The sequence below is a fragment of the Marmota flaviventris genome, chromosome 9, assembly GCF_047511675.1.
Source record: "Marmota flaviventris isolate mMarFla1 chromosome 9, mMarFla1.hap1, whole genome shotgun sequence".
NCBI lineage: Eukaryota > Metazoa > Chordata > Mammalia > Rodentia > Sciuridae > Marmota > Marmota flaviventris.
This window is the reverse complement of record NC_092506.1, coordinates 114,117,968-114,124,354: the sequence shown is the minus strand read 5'-3', so window position 1 is coordinate 114,124,354 and position 6,387 is coordinate 114,117,968.

The following is a 6,387-nucleotide window of genomic DNA, read 5'->3' as shown; positions in this document are numbered from 1 at the left end:
ACAGCATTTAATGTCATTCCTTTTTAAGCATTTTTGTTAATTGATTAATTCATGTCTTTCACACTGAGTGCAAACTTCTTGAGATCAGGTACCTGTACATGCATGACTTCCAGCAACAATAGATGTCTATGGCAGTCATCATATTTCTGTGACTATAACAGCTACCTGAGGTAATCAACTTAGAAAGTGTTTATTTTGGCTCACAGTTTCAGAGGTTCCTGTCCCTGATCAATTGGCTTCATTGCTTTGGGACCATGGTGAGGCAGCACATCGTGTCAGGGAAACTTGTGGTAAAGCAATCTGCTTACTTCGTGGCTAGGACACAGAAAAGGAAGAGTCCCATAGTCCCCTCGGCGTCCTTCCCTCAGTGACCTAAGACCTCAAACTAGGTTCTGCCTTTTTTCTTTTTTTAATTCCTGGTTCTTTTTGCTGCATTTTGAAATTGGTGCATTAGACTTACATATAATGGTGGGATTTATTGTTACTTATTCATACATGCACATAATATAACAATGTAATTTGGCTAATATCATTCCCTAGTATTTCTCCTTTCCTTCTTGTCTTCCTTCCCCCTGGTTCCTTTTCCTCTACTAACCTCCCTTTAATTTTCAAATCCATTCCCATGCCTTTTTTTTTTTTTTTATAAATCCCCTTTCCTCTCTAGCTTCCACATATGAAAGAAAAGCATATGCCTTTAACCTTCTGAGTTTGATTTATTTCATTTAACATGATGGTCTCTAGTTCTGTCCATTTTCCTGCAAATGACATAATTTCATTCCTCTTTATGGCTGAATAAACTTCATTGTGTATGTGTACCACATTTTCTTTATTCATTCATCCATATTGATGGACACCTGGCTATTGTTAATTGTGCTGCTACAAACATGGGTATATGACCTGGGAGTTGTAGACCAGTGGTAGAGTGCTTGCCTAGCATGTGTGAAGCACTGGATTTGATCCTTGACAGCGCACAATCACGCTCATGCACACGCACACACACTATATATAAATTAAATAAAGGTAAACAAACATGGATATGCTTGTATCACTGTAGTATGATGACTTTAATTTTTAGGGTAAATACTGAGAAATGGTATATCTGGGTCATATGGTGGTTCCATGCCTAGTGTTTTGAAGAATCTCCATACTGATATCCATAGTGGCTATACTAATTTACAGTTCCATCACAGTATAAAAGTGTTACATTTTTTTTCCACATCCTATCCAGCATGTATTATTGTATTTTTGATGGCTGCATTCTAACTGGAGTGAGATAAAATCTTTTAATTTGCATTTCTCTAATTACTAATGATGTTGACAATTTTTCATGTATTTGTTAGCCATTTGTATTTCTTCTTTTGAAAAGTGTCTGTTTAGTTCATTTTAGGGCTCTACCTCTTAAAGGTTCTGTCACATCCCAATACCATGAACTGGGGATCAAGTTTTTAACATATAGGACTTTGGGTGACATTCCAGATCCAAACTATAGGTAGCAACATCCAAATTGAATTGGGAAATCAGATGCAAGAAATGAATAAATTAGTGAATCAATGCCACCTGGCATCATCACCTTACTACTCTCCAAATTCACACTCTCCTTAAACCATATTTTCAACATTTTATTCAAGGAATTCTCAGGACATAGAAGGACAGAATTTTGTTCAAGTCAAGCAGCCAAAGTGCTGGGAAGAGAACTTTGGAATCCTAAGCTGTTAACTGATACCCTCTGTTCTCCAGAGAGCATAAACACACACCTGCTCCTGCACAGAGACCATGTGCTGTGTCTCTTACAGGCTTCTGTATAGTAACTTTTGGGTTTCAGATTGAGTGAACTAGGGATTGTGAAATTTTAGGAGAGCACCTCTAGAGAGTGGCAGAGCTCAGGTAGCCTTTGTGCAAACACTGCTGGTTGAGCTTCTTGCTCCACCTGAAAGATTCCCGAGCTCCCAGTCATGAAAGGAGAAACCTAATGTTACAGATGCTCTGGAGCGCGTGTGTGTGTGTGTGTGTGTGTGTGTGTGTGTGTTTTACCACCTGTATTCTGGAAAAGGAAAAACAGCTCTCTACATCTGACTCTCTTTAGCACTCATGAATTATATCAAATTTGTTTGTTTATTTGCCTCTTAAGTTCTATGTTTTTTGAAGGTGGGTCCTATGTCTTCCCTTCTTTGCAACCTCAATGCCAACAAGAGTAAATGTCTGCTGAATCAGATTATCAAAAATGAAGCAAGGAATGAGATGTCTTCAAACAGTCCAGCTGCTTTTCTGGATTAGAGTCGGTGTCTCTCACGTTAACCCGAGTCTCTGAAGATGCAGTATTCCCCTTATTCCTCTTCCCAACAAGCAGGGAAGATAACAAACCAACTGTTTCCATCTTTGCTTAGCTTAACTCTCTGTCAGCTTTGTATGTGGATCTTAAGTAGGCCTGTTCCCACCTTTGAGAGACAGAACCAGTTTGAGGCCTCTTCATGAAGTATGTGGCAATGGTGTCCCCAAATAGCTTGGGGTGATGAAAGAAATCAGCTTGGGAGAGACACCTCCCTGTTTGTCTTCTCAGCCTTGGGAGTGGGCCCCAGTAGGGCTTTGCCCCAACCCTGGCCTCTCTCTGCCCAGGGCTATGAGGTACTCGGTGTTGTTGCATTCTGAGTGTGTGAAAAGAGCAAAGGGAATATGAGTCAGAGAAATAATTCCTAGGTCCAACCTCACCCTAGAATTGTTTCATCAAAATGGGAAGCTAGAGAGGGGGGAACTAGTCCTTTGCCAAAGTCTCCACACTGTTCCGACTTGCCTTTGACTTGAGGACTCAGCAAACACTGACATGGGGTTGACAAACCAAGACGGACTTGATTTACAGTGTACTCCTCTGTCCCAGGGAGAAATCAAACATTGTAAATCACTAGTGAATGGCCAAGGTTCTACAGTGCTTATAAATGATAAGGGTTAGCTTTGCAGCTCTCCCCAGAGTGAATTTCCAGTGGGCAGCCTGCCCTCCTACAAAGTAAGGCGGAGAGAAAGTACTTCTGTGCACATACCAAGAGGTGAGTCAAACGGAGTGTCAAGTCAGTCTCTGTCTTCTCCCAGGCAAGACTCTTGAGTTCCCTCGGGGGAATTTCATCATAGCTCCTGCTCTCTGTCCCTGGCTTCAGAGGGGCTTCATCAGCAGGAGAGCTATGCTGTTTCATGGGATGAGGAGGGAGAGACAACTCCAATTTCCACAGCCTGGCCTTGGTGACACTGATGACTGAGTTTTTACAATCTTTGTCCAGACTGCCTGCTAGTGAGCAGCCCCTAGAACCCTGGAGTGAGCCACATGTTTCCCTTATAGTGGTGCCTCTAGGGTTTCTACAGAAGAGGCTCTTTGGAGCACCAATATTAGCAGAGAAGCTGGGGAATTTGTCTTAAAGGTAGGCTTCCATGATCCAGGTGACCAGCTAAGTAGAAATGGAACAAACACATGAGCACAATTAATGAAAGAAAAAATCATATTCATTTACATCAATGAGATACCTATCTGGCTTTTATAGACATGAAATTCAGAATTTATTTTTTTCTTAAATAAGTCAATTATTCGAGTTGTATTTTATTTTCTTCCATTACTGGGGACCCATCTGGGGGTTGCTTTACCACTGAGCTCTTTCCCCAGACCTTTTAAAAAGTATTTAAATTTTGAGACAGGGTTTCACTAAGTTGCACAGGTTAGCCTTGAACTTTTGATCCTCCTTCCTCAGCATCCTGAGCAGTTGGGACTACAGGAGTGCACCTTGGTGCCAAGCAAGCAGTTGTATTTTATAGAATTTTCTTTGGCCTAGTTTCTTTCCTCTAGAGTGTTCCGTGACTTCATCAGTCTGGGAATTTAAAATATATACCTTTTATTTATTTATTTATTACTGAAATTTACCTTTTATTTATTTGCTTACTTAATTTGTTGAGACTTTGGATGTGGGGTTGATACAAATGGGTGTGGGGCAGGTAACATGGGTCCTGCCAGTTCTTCTTGGTTTTGGATTTTGGAATGAATGCCATTGTTTGAGGATTAACTTTATTTCTAGTTGAAGCACAAAGGATAATATTGAATCTAAAGTGTGAAATTCCTGTAATATATGAGAGCAAGTTATTACTTTTCTCTAGATTATAATTCCCTATAAAATAAAGAAATGAGCCTGGATGAGTAACGTCTCTTTTCAGCACTCGCTATCCATTGGGGAATGGGGCCTATTCAGGTTATTTCATTTCTTCCATCTATTTATTATAATCCAAGAGTGCAGTGTGTTCTTTTGTGCCTCTCTGGCTTCCTGTTCTCCACTTATGACCTAGGAACTTTCACCTAGGCCTCTTTTCCATCTGCAAGCAAGGAATCTCAGCATCCAGGGTAGGAAATGTGATTTGGTCCCTCCGTCCCTTCCTGAAGGATCTCAGAGGCACAGCTAAATCTAGGTGGAAAGACACCCCACTCCCACTCCCACTCCCACCCCCTGCCATCCAACACATACAGGTGTACACTTCCTCTCTTAGGAAGAGGAAAATGAAGAGCAGAAGGAGAACAGTTCAAGCAGGGAATCAGTAAGGACAGCCTGAACCACAGTCCTGGGCAGTGTGGCTCCCCTACCCGTCTCCATTGGACCTTGGTCAGTCTTAAACTTGCCAAGTATCATAGCAGGAAATTTTGTGGAGAACAACTCTTTTTCCCCCCACTTTTTTTAAATTGGTGCATTATAGTTGTACATATGGATGGGATCTGTTGTTTCCTATGTATACATGCATACAATATAATAATATAATTTGATCAATATCACTCCCCAGCACGTTCCCCCTTCCTCTCTACCTTCCTTCCTTGGATTCCTTTCCTCTACTGATCTTCCTTTGATTTTAGAAGACAACCCCTATCTTTGTTTTCCTTTTTCCTCCAGCTTCCACATATGAAATATATGACCCTTAACTATCTGAGTTTGACTTATTTCACTTAACATGATGGTCTCAAGTTTCATCCATTTTTCTGAAAATGACATAATTTCATTTTTATTTATGGCTGAGTAAAATTCCATTGTGTATATACCACATTTTCTTTATCTATTCATCCATTGATGGACACCTAGGTTGGTTTTGTAGTTTGGCTATTGTGAATTGTGCTGCTATAGACACAGGTATGCATGTATCACTGTTATAGGATGACTTTAATTCTTCAGGATAAATGCCAAGAAGTGTTATAGCTAGGTCATATGGTGGTTCCATGCCTAGTCTTTTGAGAAGCCTCCATACTTATTTCCATAGTGGTTACACTAATTTACAGTCCTACCACAATGTAAGAGTGTTCCTTTTTCTTGTAGAGATCATCTTGACAACTGTAACTTGGGAAGATGAACTGAGCTATGATCAACCTTGATTAAACCTGAGGCCAACCTGTTAAATACAAAAGTTGAAAACCAAACCAGATGAAATATTCAAAAATTGTAACTTCTGTCAATAATCTAAATTAAATACCTATCACAGGAAACAAATCCTAGGCAGCTTTCAAGAGAATTGGATGAAATATTGGTATAATAGCCTGGCTCTGGGTTTAGGTCCCAGTGCTTTCAGCAGAAAGAATCCCTTTCTCCCTGCCAGTTGGTTAGGAAAGGTTCCATGCTGGAGGGAATCCCAGATGTCAACAGGGGAGAAGCTCTGTCACTTGAGAGAGGTGAGGTGGTGCGGGGAAGAAGTCAAAGGCAGGTGGGAGGAACTCAATAACAAGTACTAGCATTTCCCAGAGCCATAAAGTGCTTGTCCACTTGCATTGAGAAACTGATAAGTTGACCCTCCTCCTCACATCATTCATATGTTCTAGAAATCCTACTTCTTCCATGAGACCTTCCTACAACACATTCAGTCAAGCCTAAACTCTTCCCCTTTGTCAGTGGCTTTAGATTGGATATGTTAAATTTTCTTTCTCCACCTAAATTTGTATTAACCCCTGGCACCTATTTCCATTGTAATGGTTTAGTAAATTATGCCTTCTATGTCCCTTCATCAAGCAGATGAGAGACATCTCAGCCATAGAATGTTAAGAGTAAGAAGGGTTAACTATTCTACATGCTCATCCCAAGTTATCAGAGACTTGGTAATACTTCTAGCGGGTGACTTTGGGAACAGGAGTGCTGTGTTTCTCAGTGCGGTAGTCTGTCATCACAGGACGTGGAGTTGGCCTAAGCCTCCCTTCCCTTTCCCAGCAGACTCTTGGGCTCCCCCAGTTCTGCTCCTTGTTACTTACCCTTCACACTAAGAGAACTTCCTGGTTGGTTCCAATATGAAGGCAGCAGAGTAGAAGGCAAATCTGAATTTCATCAGATCAATTGGAAGAGAGGAGGGGGAGAGAAAGAGGAGAAGCAGGAGGAGAAGAAGGAGGAGGAGGAG